Source organism: Delphinus delphis, chromosome 19, assembly GCF_949987515.2.
Source record: "Delphinus delphis chromosome 19, mDelDel1.2, whole genome shotgun sequence".
Classification (NCBI taxonomy): domain Eukaryota; kingdom Metazoa; phylum Chordata; class Mammalia; order Artiodactyla; family Delphinidae; genus Delphinus; species Delphinus delphis.
Window position 1 is genome coordinate 56,246,839 of NC_082701.1, and position 20,681 is coordinate 56,267,519.

The window sequence follows — 20,681 nt, forward strand, 5'->3', positions numbered from 1 at the left end:
GCCAAGTATAGCTAATCCCGGGAGGCAAGGCTACTTGGGCCAGGGTCCTCCTCTAAGGGAGGGGTGGTCTCCAGTTCGGGCTGTCACATTTCCCTTTTGTGATCACAGAAGGCCCCTAGGGACTCCCTCCAGCCCAGCCACGCGATAACCAGGCGTCCAGACTCAGGGTGACTTTACAAGAAACACCTTTGACCAGGGGGTTAGCTCGTAGCTTTGTGTTCATGAGACCTAAGCTGCTGATTCAGCCTCAGAAAGTCCTGCCAAGGTCCCAGGGCCATGGGTGGCAGAGGCCCATCAGGCCAGCTGCCTTTCCAGGGCACAGCCCCGGACACCAGGAGCGCCAGGTGTGGGGATGTGGTGAGCCAGCCTGGACGCCGCCCTCTCACTGGAGGAACAGATCCAATGACAATGGCTCAGGACTGCGGTCGTCCAGCCTTGGAGAATCACATCGGAGCCCTGGTTGTCGTCACAGGTAGAGAAGTACGTGTCCCTCCTGGAGTGCCAGCCAAGTTGCTGTGAACTTGAAAATACCGAATGAGTACCCAAGTAGCAGGCAAGTCAAACTTGGGAAGTTCTTGCTAATTTCACCAAATAAAACAGTAAAACAATGTAAGTTATCCCGTGTCTGTCTTGACTTAGCAGTTTAACTGCCACTGCGTAAAAAGCAAATCCACTTCTGCATTTCCTCAGTACCACCTTTCTGCAAGTTACTGGGAATAGAATTTGGAGAGGGTTTGGTACCATCTGCCTTCTCACCCTGACCTCAGGAAGTAAGGGTTTCTTTCCTCCCCAAAATCAGGGGCGCCGCAAGGATGTGCTGCTGTTGGCCCTGCATTCTCGAAGGGGCGTGGCACTGCTTCTTTCAAAGAGCAGGAGAGGGTGAGCTGGAATATTGTCTGTGTACATATATGTCCATCTACTGCAGCATCCTTAATGGCTAAATATTATATGACGTTGCAAGGATGTACAAAGGCTGAGAGTGGAACCTAATCTCGGAGCCTTTGTTCTCAAAGTTGGGTGAGTTACAGCATCACCTAGAACACTTTAAAAATACATCTGTACACGACCAAATGTACAACAGACGGCTAGCGGGAAGCAGCCGCACAGCACAGGGAGATCGCCTCGGCGCTCTGTGACCGCCTAGAGGGGTGGGATAGGGAGGGTGGGAGGGAGACGCAAGAGGGAGGGGATGTGGGGATGTATGTATATGTATAGCTCATTCACTTTGTTATACAGCAGAAACTAACACACCATTGTAAAGCAATTATACCCCAATAAAGATGTTAAAAAATAAAATAAATAAATAAATAGAAATACAAATCACTGGACCTCAGCCCCAGAACTTCCAACTCAGTACCTCCTGGGCGGGGCTCTAGAATCTGCATTTCTAGCCAAGTTCCCAAGTGATGTTGATGATACTGGTTTGGGAACCACATGGTGAAAACCAGTCTTTTAGAGACAGACAGGAGTCAAGAGAGAAGGCTCGTGATTTTTCAGTAGCGACCTTCTGCCAGGAAGGTTCTTCCCGAACGTCTCAGCCTGGTGAGGAGCGGGGCCTTCAAGACATCCTAGGATGTCTTTTCTGACTTTCTGGCTTACTGAGTAGAAGTCACCCATCCCTTCACAGATGAAGTGCATAAATATCATCTTTCTTAGCCTTCCTTCTGCTTTCTGGAGGAAGGGATTGGCAGTTTCCTGTGGATCTTTGGGATGATGAAAGAGAATCCTCCAGCCCTTTGTCCCTCTGCTACTTGGGGAGGTCTGTAAACCCATTTAATACATCTGCTGAAGCTTAGTCCCCCGGGGTTTGAAGACACCAAGTCTATTGGCCCCAAGGTCATTCGTTACTGGGAAGCGGAGTCACTGCTCCCTCAGCCAGCAAAGTTTTCACCTCCTGCTTCTCAGATTGGGCAGTTAAGGGGGAAAAAAAAGCTTTCATTCTTAATTGCCGATGATTTAAATAGTTGGGTCAATGTACTATAATTTCTTCTGAGAGTGGTAAGGACATCTGACCTCTGGTCAGGCACACAGGATGTGACCACTCACCTGACTGTAGCTGTCACTTCTCTGTGCTATCGTAGCATGCTTGTGGAAGGGCTTGCTTTCCTGGGGAACAGCAGAGGAGGGCAACAAGCTCACAGACAGACAAAGACCCTCAACAGACTTCTCTCCTCCATGCCCAACAGGCACCTCACCAACCACAGACCAGCATTCTCAGGACTTTTCCGAGCCTGGTTTCATAAGCGAGCACCCAGCACTGAAATAATTCACCATCTTCCCAGGCAAGACGCCTACCTTTGCTGTAATAACAACTATAATAACAAGTACAGTTGACACGTACTTGTTATTAAAGTCCTGACTTTGACAATGGGTCTCTAGGGATGCAGTCCTGGCTTAGACAATCGTCACCGTGTGCTCCCAACCTGTTTTACTGCTCAGGGGCCCTGCTCCTTTTCTCCCCCTCCCTTACACAGCTTCCTTGCCCTAAGATGCCACAGGTCAACCTTAGAAGCCCAAAGGGGTCTCCTTCCGTGACTCAGTCTTAAGGTGAAGAACTATCAGAAGATACGTTTTCAGTGAAAGGATAGAAAACCAGACTGTCCTCAAGCCCCGGTAAATGTTTCTTTTCATCTTATGAATCGGAGAAAAGTGGTTCTCGAACTGTGCTTCCTGGGCCAGCAGCATCAATATCAAGGCAGAACATTCTAGAAATGCAAATTCCTGGGTGCCACCCCAGAACAACTGAATCCGAAACTCTGGAGTTGGGCTCAGATCTTTGACTCCCGAGATATTCTAGATGTTCAAAGAGCAGGGACTAGATTCAACTTGGTCAACTCTTTCAATATATTGCTTGTAATATAAGCTGTGTGACCATCATTCCTGCCCATTTGTCTAGTTTCTTAATTAAAACTTACATTTGTAAGCACTTTGCCACTTAGAAGTCTTTTTCCTGTACGTGAACAGATATGACATGTATAAGCACCTTCTGAAGTTAGCAGGGCAGATATCATGATCTGCATTTTACTGATGAAAAACTGAGATTTTTGTCCAATATCACATGTTTTGAAAGTGATTAGATGACTTCCCTGGTGGCACAGTGGTTAAGAATCCGCCTGCCAATGCAGGGGACACGGGTTCAAGCCCTGGTCAGGGAAGATCCCACATGCTGCGGAGCAACTAAGCCCGTGTGCCACGACTACTGAGCTTGTGCTCTAGGGCCCACATGCCACAACTACCGAGTCCACGTGCCACAACTACTGAAGCCCACGCACCTAGAGCCCATGCTCCGACACAAGAGAAGCCACCGTAATGAGAAGCCTGCATATCACAACAAAGAGTAGCCCCTGCTCGCCGCAACTAGAGAAAGCCCGCGCCCATCAATGAAGACCCAACGTAGCCAAAAATAAATAAACAAATTTATAAAAAGAAAAAAAGTGATTAGAGACGAGTTCTGAAACTAGAATCTGGATGGTTTTGCTTTCGTCCCACAACTCTCCCTCGACTCTACAATCCCACCCAGTCTCTGTATGTCTTGTTCTCCAGTCTCTCTTCTATCTACCTGGTTTATATTGCGCTTCCGTCAAAGCTGATGGCTTGTTTCCATAGAACCTGCTTTGCCGGTCTCTTATTCCAGAATCCTTCATTCTCCCGCAGCCTCCTGTTTTGAAAGCACAGGATATTTCTCAAACTTCAACATCCGTACAAGTCACCTGGAGATCCGGTTACAAGGCAGGTTCGGATTCAGGGCTGTGGGCGGGGCATGGGACTCTGCATTTCTAGTGGCGTCCAAGTGATGCTCCCGGTCTCCACAAGGGCGGGAGGACAGCTTGGTGCTTTTGTTTGCACTGTCTTTCTCTCTGAAGACACTGCAAGTTTCTTCGCAGCTGGATCAGTGTTTATCTTTATATCCCTGCGTGTAAGGATTAGCTCAGGGGAGGAAAGAGGGAGGAGAGGTGGAAACGTGGACCCTTTGGCATCCATCTTCTTGAGCAGAGAAGTGAAAAGATAAGTTGTTCGCTTCCAGCGTCTTGACCCTCACTTCTACCTCACCGTGCAAAAAAACCCCATAAGACAAAACAGAACAGAACAAACCCCAAAGCTTCTTTGCAATTTTTCAAAGGCCAAGCAGAGATAGACTGGAGAGCTTGGTGGCTGCGGAAGCTCAGGCTTCTCGCTGGGACCTTGCTTCTCCACGTACAGATGACATGTGCGTGGACATCTTTTAAGCTGGAGAAAATGTCAGAACTGGGGCCTCTCGACCCCTGCATCACTTTTTCGAGAAGCCGTCCTGACGCCAAGGAATCTGACTGGGTATAGCACTGGTACCTTCCTAACACTAGCATTGAGGAGATGATCTCCTCAACTCCATAAATGCCACAGCTAAGTACTCTGGCGGGCAAGACCGCTATGATCTTGTAAAACACATTGTGGCCATCTGGCAGAGGCTACTGACGTGGTCAGAGGAAAGGGGACATGGTCAGTAATGGTCACATCAGTTTTACAATCCTCCCCATGCAGAGCCAAGTGTGTGGCTTGACAGACGAGGAAACGGCGGCCAAGACCCTGTCACTGTTCACAAATCTTGAAAGACGTACAGAGAGTCTGTCTCTCTCTGTGCAGGACAGAACCAGAGCTGGGGTCATCTGAGTGGCAGCTGTAGGCAGACGGTACAGGTGGGTCTGAGAAAAGGGGTGACAGCCGCGAGAGGGGTTTCCAAGCTTCTCCAGGCCCGAGGACATGAGCTCCCTGGTCCCACCCCGAGCATTGGGAAATTCACCTTTCTACTTGGCCTCTTGGGTGACCACACGTGCCATATACCTGCATCTCAGAAGCAATGGCTGGGTGACAGCATCTGGGCGCACCTGCACCCCCTTCTCCTCGACCATTTGCTGGCCAGAGCCCAACCTCTCCCCTCCAGCTGTTCTGCAGAATTCGCACGGCTGACCGTGCGCTGGCCTTGGTGTTCGGTGCCCTTGCACACGTTATTCTGTCTGCCGAAGTGCCCTTCCCTTTCTCTGTCTGATAAGCTCCCCTTTACCCTTCAAAACTCAGCCTGAGCTTTGCTAAAGGGCCCTCTGTCTCCCCCCATCCTCCCTTCCTACCTAGGCTGTGCCGACTAAAACTGGGCCCCTACAACCTAGAAGAGTGAAGTCGCTGGCCACAGCAGTCTCTGACCTTCCACACCCCCTGAAAGGGCTTCAGGGCGGAGATCAGGCACGAGACACTCTGTGCTCTGGGAAAACTGTCAGAACAGGTCTTCAGAGAGTAAGATAGTTTCAGGAGAAGATTTTATGAGCCCAATTGCTTGCATCTTCTCATATCTAGAAAAGCGCTCAAATCACTAACAGAACCATCCGTTCCTTGTGGCCAGCGACGACCGTCACGAGGCCAGCAGCCAGCGTCTGCCAATATGTGTGATTGCACCCCCGTCACCAAACGCACATATGTACTGACCCCTCCCCACCTCCTCCGAGCAGGTCCTCAGAGCTCCCCGAGAGGCTGCTCCCAGTAAAACTCAACTCACAACTCTCACGTTGTGTTTTTTTTTTTTTTCCAGTTGACAGGTAGCACCCTGTGCCTCTCTACGTGCTTATGTTTTGATTTTGTTGATTTGTCTCGTCCACCAGGCTTATCTCCTCCTCTTTCAATTCTTGGTCTCACGGTGTCTAGTAGAGTGCCAGGCACACGGTAGATACTCGACCATTTTTAAGTACTTAAATGTGTCATAATGAACCTCTGTCTGTGATTACTATACCCAGTGAAAGACAAGGTCATTTCTCTCCAGAGGGAGGTGGAGTGCACAGCTCACCTCCTTCCCGGTTTTAGTGTTAACCTAAATGTCACACGTTAACCTAAATGTCACATGTCTCATGTCACAGGTACAGGGGTGACAGGGTGGGTTCCAAAGCCCTAGTTACGGTGGCAGATTTCCACTGGGGGCAAAGCCTGCAGACTCCTGTTCCCACGTGTCACCTGGTACTTCAGTCTTCACCGTGACCACAGCCACACCCCGTTTGAAACGCCATCGAGGAGTCCAACCCCAGACTTCCCTTAGGGGTAGTTACGGGTGAAGAATGCTTTGAAAGCCAACCAGAGCTCCCAGTCAGCAGAACCGTCTTGGGCTGCGTCACTGCAGCTCCTGAGACAGGGGTGCAAGTGCAAGTGGTTTATCTGGGCATGAGTCAGGACACGTGGCTGGGGGTAGGAAGCAAGTGTGACAAGGACGGCAGGGAAGCCAGTGCAGGGGGAGCTGATGAGCAGGCTCTTATGCAGGCAACCAGAACAGTCCCACGAGGACCTCAGGGAGTGGATGCGGGCCACACCTCAGGCTCATCCTATACTAAGGCAAGAAGCTGGGGTATCCATTCTCACAATTTTTTCATCCATTCACCAGTCGGTGGGCATGTGCTTGTTTCCAGCTTTGGGCTATGATAAATGAAGCTGCTTTGAACATTCATGGGTTTGTGTAGACATGTGTTTTCATTTCTCCTGGGTAGATGCCTAGGAGAGGAATGGCTGGGTGGAATGGTAAGTATACGTTTAGCTTTATAAGAAACTGATTGTTTTCTAAAAAGCTGGCTCCCCCATTTTACATTCCTACCGGCAATGTCTGAGGGTTCAAATGTTACTAAAACAGCAAGCCTGTGTCTGTCTTTTGATTTTCTTAACCATGTCTCTTGAAGGACAAAAGCTTTAAACTGTGGAGGCCAGCATACAGGCGAGCGTGTTTTCTTCTGATTTGTGCTTTTTGTGTCACAAAGATTTTCTCCCATTTTTTTCCTAAAGTTTTAGTTTTAGCTCTTTCGTTGAGTTCTATGATCCAACTTGAGTTCATTTTTAAGTATGGTTGAAATAAGGGTTGATTATCTATCTATCTATCTATCTATCTATCTATCTATCTATCTATCTACCTACCTACCTATCCATCCATCTATCCATCTATCTCTATCTATCTCTATCTATCTATCTACCTACCTATCTATCTATCATCTATCACCTATCTATCTATATATCCATCTATCCATCCATCTATCCATCTATCTCTATCTCTATCTATCTATCTATCTACCTACCTATCTATCTATCATCTATCACCTATCTATCTATATATCCATCTATCCATCCATCTATCAATCTACATATTTGTATATTGACAGATGGGTAGCTAATTGTTTCAGCACCATTTATTGAAAAGCCTGTTTTCCCCAATGAACTACCTTGGTGAGTTTACTTAAAATCACTTGGCCTATATTGGGGTGGGGTCTACTTCTGGACTCTTCTCTGGTTCACTGATCTACAGTTCTACCCTTGCTCCACTACCATGCTGCCTTGGTTACTGTAGGTTTAGAGTGAATATTGAAATCTAGTAGCCTATGTCCTCCAGTTTTCTTATTTCATAAAATTCTCTGGTCTATGCTAAGTCCTCTACATTTTAATATAAAATTAAAATCAGCATGTCAGTTGCTACCAAAATTGCCTGATGTAATTTGGATTGGAATTGTGCGGAGTCTTTATATCAGTTTGGGGGTCATTACTATCTTCATAATATTCAGTCTTCTAATCCATGTCTTCTTTATTTTCCCTCAGCAATGTTTTGCACTTTTTAACGTAGAAGTCTTGCATATAATTTGTTTTCTTTTAACAGTTTCACATCTTTAGGCTATTGCAAATGGCATTATTTTTCACTTCAATTTTAGATGTGACTAACAGATTTTTAAAGGTATCCTTCTTAGATTATCTGTATTTATGTACATATAATTATTATGTGTAGTGCTTTGTTTACTTATTTATGTATTAATGTCTTGTTCTAGACATGCTTTAAGGAAGCTTACAAGAATATATAAAATAAAACCGAAGAGTAGAAGAAGGAGAGACAGAAAAGGGAAAGCAGAAGGACAGGGACATCCAGTAGAGTCAGGCGTGAAGCTAATACACATACATCTTATGCAGTCCTTGTACGTTTGCTTTCTACCTTTGCTAGTTCCAAAATGAAGGGTGAACTCAGGTTATTGCATAATTTAGAGCATCCTTAAGTGGCACTCCTAAACCGAACGCTCCCAGAAAGCACAGCTATTTCTTATACTTTTCTCCAACAGGTCCTCAAAAACAGGACAGAACACATGTACTAGAACGAACAAAATCCTCAACAAGGTCTTTACGGAGATTATGCTGAGTTTTGATGTGCCGTCCTTATGCCAGTTAAAATATAGCCTAGCAGTGCTAAAAACGCCCATCTCCAAGGCAGTGCCACTTATCTGCAACCACACAGCTAAGCTCACCCTGGATTCCTTACCCTCAGAAACCACCTGAGATCACAAATGTCTGCTGTCTGGGCGATTTATTATGCATCAACAGATAACAAATACAGGTTTTGGTCCCAAACTACCATTGATTTTTATTTTTTTTATTTATTTATTTTTTTGCGGTACGCGGGCCTCTCACTGTTGTGGCCTCTCCTGCTGCAGAGCACAGGCTCCGGGAAGCGCAGGCTCAGCGGCCATGGCTCACGGGCCCAGAGCTCCGTGGTATGTTGGATCTTCCCGGATCAGGGCACGAACCTGTGTCCCCTGCATCGGCAGGCAGACTCCCAATCACTGCGCCACCAGGGAAGCCCTAAACTACCATTGATTTAGTGCTTACTTCATGCCAGACATTTAAGTCCTGTGTAAGTATTATCTAACTTAATCCTCACATAACACTATGAGGAAGGTACCATCATTGGGCCAGTTTTACAAGTAAGGAAATTGGGGACCAGAAGTACTTGTGCCAAGACAGCCCAGGATGTCTGATTCCAAACTTTGGGCTTGTATTAGCTCATCTGCCTCCTCACATCTCTCTTCCAAGTGGATCCTACCAACGGGTCCTTTATGGGATGCTTTCTCAGTGGGGACCATATTGCCTCCAACCAACCAGGAAAACTGGTTCTTGGGCAGTATGCAAAAAAAAAAATGTTAGGGACTTCCCTGGTGGCGCAGTGGTTAAGAATCCGCTTGCCAATGCAGGGGACATGGGTTCGAGCCCTGTTCCAGGAAGATCCCTCATGTTGCCGAGCAACTAAGCCCGTGCGCCACAACTACTGAGCCTGTGCTCTAGAGCCCGTGAGCCACAACTACTGAGCCCACAAGCCACAACTCCTGAAGCCCCCGCACCTAGAGCCCGTGCTCCGCAACAAGAGAAGCCACCGCAATGAGAAGCCCGCGCACCACACCGAAGAGTGGCCCCCGCTTGCCGCAACTAGAGAAAGCCCGTGCGCAGCAACGAAGACCCAAGGCAGCCAAAAATAAAATAAATAAATAAAATAAAGAGTAATAATTAAAAAAAATTTTTAGCTAGCTCAATGGTCTGTGGTTCTTCAAACCTCCAGCCTCCCGATGAAATCTTGTTCCTGATGACTTAATTCCTTTTGGTGTGGGAGAATTTAAATTCACATTTTTCTCCTTAAGAAATCAATAAGGACAAAAAGACTGAGAAATACTGCTTTATGACAAACACCATCTTAGACAGCTTCTCAATGGCCCATAGTCTCAGACTAAAATTCTTCCTTGCATACAGCAGATTCTTACTTCACAGTGTTTGATGAATGGATTTTCATATACAAGGTTCAAATCTCTACTTTGAAAATAACTGCCTCAGAAATAAATAAATGACACAAGCCAAAGTGATGCTCTGGGCTTCCACCGTAAGGAAAGTCCTCAGCAAAGACCAAAGACACAGACAGCCCTGTAAGCAGCGCTCTTGGGAGTGAGGTTCAGAGCCGGCGACACGAGTGAGTACCACGTGTCAGGAACCATGATGGATATTAGTCTACACTCTTCAATTCCCTGGCAACTGACCTTATTATACCTGAACAACGTGTTTGACTGCACTTGCTAATCTGTGGATTTCTAAAAGTAGATAAAGAGTCCAGACAGCTAGAGCTCAAAATGAAATGAGCTTACGGTTTTCATGAATTACAGCAGATGTCTGACAGATCCACAATGCAGACTTGGCCCCCTCCTGCCGGTGCCCAGGGGAGAGCCCTGTCCTCAGTATGGCTGGTCCGTGGGCACATTCACCCATTTACTCCCCAGTCGAGGGCTGTTTCCCCGGCAACCCTCTAGTCTGACGTAAGGCAGGAAGGTGATGGCTGAGGCTCAGGGGTCCCTCCTAAGCATACGGATAAGTTCTGGGTTATAGACATCTCAGAAGGATATGAACAGAGGCTGAGCAAGGCTGACACCCCTGCCCTGGGTGGCCCAGCTGGTCTGCAGCAGAGAAGGGCTGGTGTGCTCAGTGCCTGACACTCAGCCCAGGGTCCCATCAGACCGCACCGTCCCCCCAGGAAGCTTTGGCAGCTCATCTCTGGGGCAACGAGTATGAAGGAAAATACTTTCTCCTGTAAAGTTCATGGCTTCTCCCTCTGCATTCTCTCTCCCCTCCCCACCCACCTTCTGTCTGGCTTGAGTTTATTGTCAAAACACACCCAGTCAAATCACTTGTGTGCAGACGTTTTTGCTGGCCTCCGCGCATCCACAGGAGAGCTGCTAACGACGGCCCTTCCTGCCTGTGCTTAGTTCATCCTCAGAAGGAAGGGCTCATTATCCTACGCTGACGGCGGCCTGGACCGTCTGGAAACAGTCAGTCAGGATTCCAGCCACAGAGCCGAAGTCTCAGCATCTTTGGTGGGGTCAGATCTCCCCCAGAGCAGTTCTCAGCTCTTGGGGGGCTATGTACCTATGGTCCCTCAGGCCAGGCTCCTCGGAGCTCGTGTTGGGGGGTGGGCAAGTAGGTAGGGGCGCACTTCTGTCCATAGATGACTTCCCATCAGGGCCAGCTACGCAATTTTCAGGTGCCTGTACAAAATGAGAATTGGGGGCCCTTTGCTCAAAAAGCAAGAAAAAAGTATTTTTCCTTTCTCCTGAAGTCTCTCTCTTGACTTGTCAGAGTGTGATTGGCTATTTAATGTTGTGCTAATGAAAGGAACTAAAATTTTAGATTGTTAGTGTACATTTGATCATTCCTCTTCATACTGTGCATTGCCAGTTTTAAAGGCAAACGTAAGGGCATTTAACACACGTGCAGAGTCATCAGATTTGCACACACTGTATTTCGGAGCGATCTTACCAGAAGAGCAGAAACACTGCCCAGTAGTAACTCAACTATTTCTGTTTCACTTTTTGATACCTGCCCATTCTACCAAGTCTCTCACCTTTGGCTTACTGAAGAGTGAGGAAGGACAAAAGGAAAAGAGCTTTTTCTTTCCTCCTAAGTCATCACTGTCGGCATAAATGGTTGGCTGCCCCAGAGAAGTAACATAAATAAGAAAGGATACAGCAGGGTTCCCTGGTCCATCGTGATATTTACAAGGCCATTGCCACCTTTCTGCATTTGAAGCAAGCTCTGGCTCACAAGGAAAGCATGGCCTTTCGGCGGCCCAGTGTCCTCGGTCATTCAGTTGTGCTTCCCCTGTGCACACGTGGACTCTCGCTGAATGCCAGGCATCCCGGTTCTACCAGAGTTCTGTGCTCACGGGGCATCGTGAATGCAACGTGCCAGTGGGGCAACCTGTACCTCTTCTGCTCCTGGGCACGTCCCATCGTGCCATCAGACTTCACTTACCAATCAGAAGTTCATAGACAAAACTGTCAGGAGGTTCAAGACCACAGTGGTGGAGCATTACGCCAAGTGTGGGTTCCTCTGAGCATGGACCCTGGTGTGACAGCACACGTCACGGGTCCACGAAGCTGTCTCTGGTCCCAACTCTAACCCCCTAGACTTGGGCCTCCCTCTGCTACCAAGGGATAGGAACTCCAGAACAGGAACTCCAGAAATGGATGGAATCAGGAAGTAAAGTAGGGCACTAGAACCAATTAAAAGTGCACTCGGATTCAGAGGTTCTCCATCCTGACTGCCCATTAGAATAACCTGGAGGAACTTTTTACAAAGTCCAATGCCAAGGCCCCAGGCCTGGAAGTTCTGATCTAATTGGTCTGGGTAGGTTCTAGGTAAGCTGTCCTGGTGCTGCTTCTGTTACAGCCAGACTGCGCCGAAGGCTCGCCCTCCAGCTCTGTACCCATCAAGCCAAAATGTTTACGTTTTCTCTCCTGACTTGCTAATGCCTTTGTTGTTGGAGCCATGCTATTAAATTGTTTCAGTTTACTGTATTTGACACAAAATTACAGATTTTTGTCTCACTGGGGTTTTTTTTTTTAGCTAAAATCTAATGTTTTTTCATGGTGTTTAAAATTCAGTTTGGAGAACATAAAACCTCTTTCTGCACCTCTTATGAATGGTCTGGTTCTTCATTTCAGATCATCCCAGATGCCAGGTGATGTTTCCCTTCTGTGTTAGGGATTCCAGCTGACTTGGGACTACTGTGTGATTCCAGTGGGTCTGGCTCTAGAGCTCAAGTTTCAGATATACTCCTGAAAAATAGGGACTAATCCATCCACATATTTCTGTAAACTTGAGAGTGACACTATTTAAAGAAATCTCACACTGAATCTCTTTGTAATGGGAATAGTCATCTCCTAATTTGACTTTCAGGCAAAAAATTTAAGTTTCTTAGCTATTTTTATCATTTAGGGCAATTAATATTTACAAATTAAACCCTCCTTCTTAGGCCAGATGTTTTTTACATCCCATTCTCATGAAATGTGTAGAGTGGACATTAGAAAATATTTAGCCCACAAATTACCCAACCTCATCAACCATTAGTGACTTGGGATAACACTGGTGACTGAGTCACCTATGCAGAGACCCAGACTCTGTACCTCTAGGCCAGGGCCTGAATAGTCATCACACAAAAGTTTCTCAGCTGATTTTGATGATCAACTATGTTTTAGAATCATGAATCTAACCCCAAATCCTTATTTTTAAAATTTTATTTCAGTCTAGTTGATTTACAATGTTGTGTTAATTTCTGCTGTACAGCAAAGTGACTCAGTTATACTATATATATATTCTGTTTCATATTCTTTGCCATTCTGGTTTATCACAGGATACTGAGTATAGTTCCCTGTGCTACACAGTAGGGTCTTGCTGTTTATCCATCCTACTTTTAATAGTTTGCATCTGCTAATCCCAAACTCCCAATCCATCTCTCTCTCCCACCGCCCCCACAATCCCGCAAAATCCTTATTTTTTTAAACAGGGACACATCACCCTTACTAAACTTACTAAAGTCAAATACTAGAAACAAAGCACTAAAGACATGTTCTTAGCCAAATGTCTAGAAAATATAAAGAAATAGAAAAAGAAAAAAGAGAAGTTATCCTTAATCCCATCAACTAGAGAGAACTACTGTTTGTCCTTCCAGTCTTTTTTACAAAAAGGTATAAACAAGCAATACTCAAAATACTGTTACAACGAGACTCCAAACAAGGTTTGTTGACTGTTACACTATCGGGTATATACCCACTGCAAATCAACCCTGTGCATAAACATATGATTTTTTTATCCAAAAATATACAACATGGTATATACAGTTTGGTAACCTGATTTTTTTTTTTTTTTTGCTTAAGTGTATTATTAATTTAAAGGTGAAATTCCACAGGGTTCAGCCCTGAACATTTCATTCTTTTCACTCTGTGCTCTTTCCCTGGATCCTCCAATCTATATGCTTGCATGGCTTCAGTGAACACCCATAAGTTCACTGCCAGATTTTACCTGCAGCCCAGGCTTCTTCCCTGGGGCTCTAGGCGTGCACGCACAGCTGCTCGTCAGCAGTAAGCCCACGGATGTCTCTCCAGGCACCTCAACCTAACTGGGTCCAAAACTGAACTCACGATATTCTAACATCAACTCTGTCTGAGAAGGTGGGACCACCATCCGTTCAGAATCTCCAGCACCATCCACGACTCCTTCCTCAGCCTCAGTGCTCAAGTTTAATTGATTCGACTTCCCGAATATCCCTTGAACACAATCATTTCTCTCCACTGCTCTCTCTCTAGACCAAGCCACCTTCATTTGTCACCTGGACAATTTCAGTACATTCCTACCTGGATCCCCCTCCTACTTTTATCACCATTCAAGTCAGTGAACAAATAGCAGTACGGTATTTTGAAAAAATTCACCATGTTTTGCCCTCAGTAATTCATTTTTGCTCTCTGGGCACTTGACGTTAGAAATATTGCATTTTGAGGCTGAGGTTTGCTGTCCCAACAGAGAACCAAACTCTGAAAATGAAAAGTCAAAGCCTTCACTTTTTACTTCTAAAATTGGCTCATAAAACTGTAAAATGGTATAATAATTTTTAAACTAAAATTTTGTTTGTGAGCATATGGGCTTTTTGGGAAAGAGAAGCATTTTGAGTCCTCAAAGTCCTGAAGGACTTTGAGCATAAAGCTAAAATTCAGACACTGAGATTTGGAAGCAGACATCATTATGTAAGAGTGAGTTTTCCTCCCAAGAGAATACAGCATTCAAAGGGTCCGGGTCTAGAATGGGGAGGGAAATGATAGAAACGCCAGATAATTTGGGGAGATCCCAATCTAGAGGAGTCATCATTTTGTAAGGTATATTCCAGGAAGATTTTAAGGTACATTTGGAAACTTTATCTTCTGTAAGAGCCTGGGGAGAAAATTAATAAAGGAGAGTTGATCTTATGATCATCTCAATAGAGACTGAACGAGCATATGATAAAATTCATCATCTATTCAAGATTAAAAAAATATCTTAGGGCTTCCCTGGTGGCGCAGTGGTTGAGAGTCCGCCTGCCGATGCAGGGGACACGGGTTCGTGCCCCGGTCCCGGAAGATCCCACATGCCGTGGAGCGGCTGGGCCCGTGAGCCATGGCCGCTGAGCCTGCGCGTCCGGAGCCTGTGCTCCACAACGGGAGAGGCCCCAACAGTGAGAGGCCCGCATACCGCAAAAAAAAAAAAAAAAAATATATATATATATATATATATATCTTAGCAAACTAGGAAAAGAGAAATCTTTAATAAAATAAGAGTATGTACGATAAAACTACAGTAAGAATTGTACTCAATAACAAAATAATATAGGCTTTTCTCTTTGACCTTGAGAACAGGGATACTCAAAATTACCACTTGTATATAACTTCACACAGTTAACGTGCAAAAAGGCAACGAGAAGAAATAAAAGATAAAAATCGTAAAAAAAAAAAGAAAACCCTCATTTTTCACAGACAGTATGATTGTGCAACTGGGAAACCCAAAAAAGTCTAGGGACAAATTATTAAGCAGATGGCTAGACCGAACCCTTTGGTTCCTGACCCTAGGTATTCTACCTCTTGTGGACCAGGTACTGTATAATGCAGCCACCCTGTAATTCTGCACGCATTAGAATCATCTACAAAGCTTGTTAAAACACACTTCCTGAGCCCCACCTGGGAGGATCTGATACAGACTTTTCGTTCGCCTTGAAGGACAGGGCTCCCCGCTTTGCTGGATGTCATTTCTGGGCTGGGGATCCAGCTGTGCTGTGTGATGAGGCTGCCCCACCGCTCCATCAGGCTGGGGATGGGGCCTAGGACTCCACAGCCATCTGCCCACCTCCCTCCCCTTTGGCTGGAAAGTGGGTTCCTGGGTCTGATGCTATGTCAGGCTGGTCCCAGGGCAACAAATCAGACCCTCAGTGAGCCCTTGGATGGTGGTCCTGGAGAGGCACTGTGGGCAATGGGACCTTCTGAGGTCCTGAGAAAAAGCTCTCAGACACAAAGATGAAGATACAGGGCAGCTGGAAGCTGTCTGTGGAACAGTGTGGGTGAGGTCTGGGGAGTAGGGAGAGCTTGCACCACACAGACTCAGAAGCAGTCTCTCTCCCCATCTCCATGGCCACCACTCGGCCCAGACCCCCAGCATCTCTTGCCTGGGTCACTGCGATACCTCTCACTGGTCTCCTTGCTTCCAGCCTTCCCCCTACCCTCAGTATTCTCCTTTGGCACCATAGTGGGAGTGATGCACTTTTCAAATATAATTCAGAATACGCCACTCCTCTGCTCAAAGCCCTCCAGTGGCAATTTCAGGCAGAGAAAGCCCACAGGCTTGCGATGACCTACAAGACCCTCCATATGGTCTGATGACCCTCACCCACCCCATACCCCTTACCCCCTTGGCCCACCTCCTGCCAATCTCCTCCTTCACTTGGCTCTGGTCACACTGGCTGCCTTGCTGTCCATCAAATATGCCTGACACCCCCGCTCGAGGACCTCCACAGTGGCCACTTGCTCTGCATAAATCCCCCTTCCCCACTCCTCCCTCACATCTTTGCTCAAATAGCACCTTCTCAGTGAGACCTGGTCTCTTTCCTAAAATCACAGACTGCCAACCCTCCTGCTCCCTGGGTCTGTTCCTTTCCCCCTGACTATGCTCTACTATTTCCCACAGCCCCTGTCACCTCCAACATACTGTATAATTCACTTATTATTTTTACCCCTTATTATCTGTTTCCCTCCACTGGAGTGTCAGCTCCACAGAGGCAGGGATTTTCCCAAACACCTGTGTGCCTGGCGCACAATCTATCTTTCATCATTCATAACGTGTCAGGAAACATTTGAAAGCTGCTGCTGTTAGAAAACTTTGCAAAGGAAGAGATGGTGGAGGGTTCCTGGGAGCGCGTGCCACTCTCTCTTGATCAGACTTGCCTTTGGGAAATCAGGCTGCTCCACAGTCAGGGATAATTGATACGTCCCACTTCACTGCCCAAGGGTGCAACTTCAGATCCTGTTTCTTGTGTGTCCAGGGCTTATTCCACAAATTGAAAGAAGGGCTTTTTTCTCTCCCTCCAGTGGTGAGTCCAAAAACCATGAGGAAATTTACCTGTCACAGGGGATTCTGGGTTGCTCACAGTCGCGTCATCGGTAAGAAACCCATTGTGTGGTAGGTCCGTGGAGGGTCCTGCCTTCGGCTGGTACATAGCTGTCATTCTCAAGCTTTGAAGAAGGGCTACACTCACTACGGGTGAGCCTCACGATGCTGACCTGGGTTTCCAACCCTGTGGCTCCTTCCTAATATATGCACAAGTAAGTGTAAGTAAGTGCAAAAAATTGCACATGCTTCCCCCAAAGTGTACTCATTATTCCTGGAAGTGTACTCATTATTCCTGGAAGCCTAGAGCAGCAGATATTTCATCCTGAGCCCAGAGCCATTGTCGTGGGATGATCTGGGTCCTTACTATTAAGCCAGGGGTCCCCAGACAAGAGTGCCTTGACTCTGGACTATAATTTTCCCCCAGAGACCAGATGCTCATTTTCTGACAACTGGCCCCAAATGGGCAAACTCAGCCCTCCAGACGTGTTGTAATAACTTGGAGCCTCACATCAAAGGAGCCAAGAGCTTCGTCTCTCCCCTACCAAAAGGTCTTGTTACCAGGGTAGGGATAGTTCTATCCACCCACAAGGATGGGACACCTACCTACACCTGGTCTAGCCAAAATATCCTGTAATTGATTATCTGGGTGTTCTGGTGACCTCGCCAGGACAAAAGGGAGTAGCCAAGGTGTCTTAATATCTCTGCACCCTTACAAAGAGGAAATATCCCATAAGAGGGAAAACTCGTCAGCTCTGGATTCATATCTAAGCCTATGACAAGAAAGGAAACCCACATTAGGTTGTCAGCAACTAGAAGATAATTCCCCTGTGTGGTGTGTTTCAGTGGCTTGTTCAATAACACAGCTATTTTCTATTTAGTTCCTTTTTTTCAAAATAAATAAGAGCTCTCTCGGTCTCTACCAATTCTGAAAACACAGCAATTACATCTAAAATACTATTTTCGATCCATTATTTGGTGCAGTTGCCAAGCAGAAGATTTTCTTCCCCCTCAGAGCCATTTCTCTCAATCATCAGGATGGAACAGGAAAGGGGGACATTCCAGGGCGAAATCCTTAAATCCCTTGAGAGCATCTCAGAGTGTGCTATGCCAACCTTTGCTGGGATCTGATGAGTTCCTTGCATGCAATGTTCAGGCGCTTTTAAACACCCAAGTTGAAATGATCTCATCCCAGTAGGCTGCTTGCATAGTTTTTACAACATCGGCTCTTCCAGGCCCTACTTCCATGGCTAAGCTCAGCCCTGGAACAAAAAGAGACCACATACCCTTTTAGGAATCCCCAAATTTGTTTTCAGAACTCCAGCAAAGATGGATTTTTTAAAAAGTGATTTCTCACCGGTTTCATTTTTCTCTAATTCTTCTTCATCCTCCAGGGGAAGAGGGACAAAGGGAAGCAGCAAGTCAGAGGGACCCAGGGATGCTCCGTTGGTCCCAAATGGCAACTTACCCACTTTAAAGCTCAGGAACAGAAGGGGTGGCTTGCCCCCCAAAAAGGCCGTTTCTCTTTGCTTCATCCAACATCAAGCCCTATATTGACATCCTTTCCTTCTGAACTAAAGTGAGATCCATTCCTGGAGCAGGCTGGATAGACACAGCTTTCACAGGTGTGTATTCAGAGCATCCTCTTCTCTTTAGAGAATAAGGGAAGTAAATTCCACCCGTGGCTCATTCCTCACTACAGCAGACCCCAGTGTTCATAGCAGCACTATTTACAACAGCCAGGACGTGGAAGCAGCCTAAGTATCAACCGACAGATGAATGGATAAAGAAAATGCAGTACACATATACAATGGAATAGTACTCAGCCATGAAAAAGAACAAAATAGTGCCATTTGCAGCAAAATGGATGGACCTAGAGATTATCATACTAAGTGAAGTAAGTCAGACAAAGACAGATATCATATGGTATCACTTATATGTGGAATCTAAAAAATGAGACAAAAATGAACTTATTTACAAAACAGAAACAGACTCACAGACATAGAAAACAAACTTATGGGTACCAAAGGGGAGACATGGGGTGGGGGGTTGGATAAATTAGGAGTTTGGGATTAAAATATACACACTACTATATATAAAATAGATAACCAACAGGGACCTACTGTATAGCACAAGGAACTCTACTCAGTATTTTGTAATAACCTATAAGGGAAAAGAATCTGAAAAAGAATAGATACATGTATATGTATAACTGAATCACTGTGCTATACACCTGAAACTAACACAACATCATAAATCAACTATTCTTCATTTTAAAAATTAATTCATTAAAAAAAGAATGATGCGAAGTGACTGAAATCCAGGAATGGACGGCTACCTCTGTGGTGATAATACTCTACGTAGGCAGCTTTACATCCCAAGGAAGAGGTTTTTAGGCAACACTTTACATAGTTGCGCCATGTGTAGTCACACGGTTGTTCCCTGAAACGAGTGAGGAGATTGGGTTCAAGTCCCAGCTATACCATCTCCTGCTGCGGACGCTTTTTTTTTTTTTAATTAATTTTTATAGGAGTATAGTTGCTTTACAATGTTGTGTTAGCTTCTACCGTACAGCAAAGTGAATCAGCTATACGTGTACATATATCCCCTCTGTTTTGGATTTCCTTCCCATTTAGGTCACCACAGAGCACTGAGTAGATTTCCCTCCGCTATACAGTAGGTTCTCATTAGTTATCTATTTTATACATAGTCTCAATAGTGTATATAGGTCACTCCCAATCTTCCAATTCAGAGCCTGGAAAATAGAATTATCTCCCATGGTTTTCTGAGAATTGATATGTACAAGGACTCTGTCAATTCAAGCTCACATTACTACCTATACATGGTTGATAGTTTTTATAACACAGACACTGTGCGAAGATACTTATAAAATTTGCATCCCAATATAAGTCTATGAGGGGAAGATGATTCTTTTCCTATTTTGCAGATTAATAAACCAAGTCTTAGGACAAACATGCTGATGCTGTGTTCCATCCTCAGATATCTTGATTTAATTGAACTGAGATGCAACCTAGGTAGGCATTGGATCTTTCTACAGCTCCAAGATGGTTCCAACGGGCAACAGGGCTAAGAATCCCTAGCTTAGGGAAGCTAACTCCTTGCCCTCCAGGTGAGGACAGGCAGCTTATTATCACCAGGAAATGCAGACCCCAGGCCCCCCAGCCCAGCCCTGTTGAATCAGAATCTGCATCTTAACCTAGCCCCCAAGGGATCTGTGAGCACATTCAAGTTTGAGAAGCATGGGACTAAGTCACAACTCAACTGTAGAAACTAATTTATTTTAATTTTTATTTTTTTTACTGAAGTATAGTTAATGTATAGTGTTCTGTTAGTTTCCGGTGTACAGCAAAGTAATTTAGTTATATATACATATATTCTTTTTCATATTCCTTTTTTTTAACATCTTTATTGGAGTATAATTGCTTTACAATGGTGTGATACTTTCTGTTTTATAACAAAGTGAACCAGCTATACATATACTTATGTTCCCATATCTCTTTCCTCTTGCATCTTCCTCCCTCCCACCCTCCCTATCCCACCCCTCTAGGTGGTCACAAAGCACAGAGCTGATCTCCCTCTGCTATGTGGCTACTTCCCACTAGCTATCTATTTTACGTTTGGTAGTGTATATATGTCCATGCCACTCTCTCACTTTGTCACAACTTACCCTTCCCCCTCCCCATATCCTCAAGTCCATTCCCTAGTAGGTCTGTGTATGTCTGTTTAGGTCTTCTGTCCATTTTTGGATTGGGCTGTTTGTTTTTTTGTTACTGAGCTGCATGAGCTGCTTGTAAATTTTGGAGATTAATCCTTTGTCAGTTGCTTCATTTGCAAATATTTTCTCCCATTCTGAGGGTTGTCTTTTGGTCTTGTTTATGGTTTCCTTTGCTGTGCAAAAGCTTTGAAGTTTC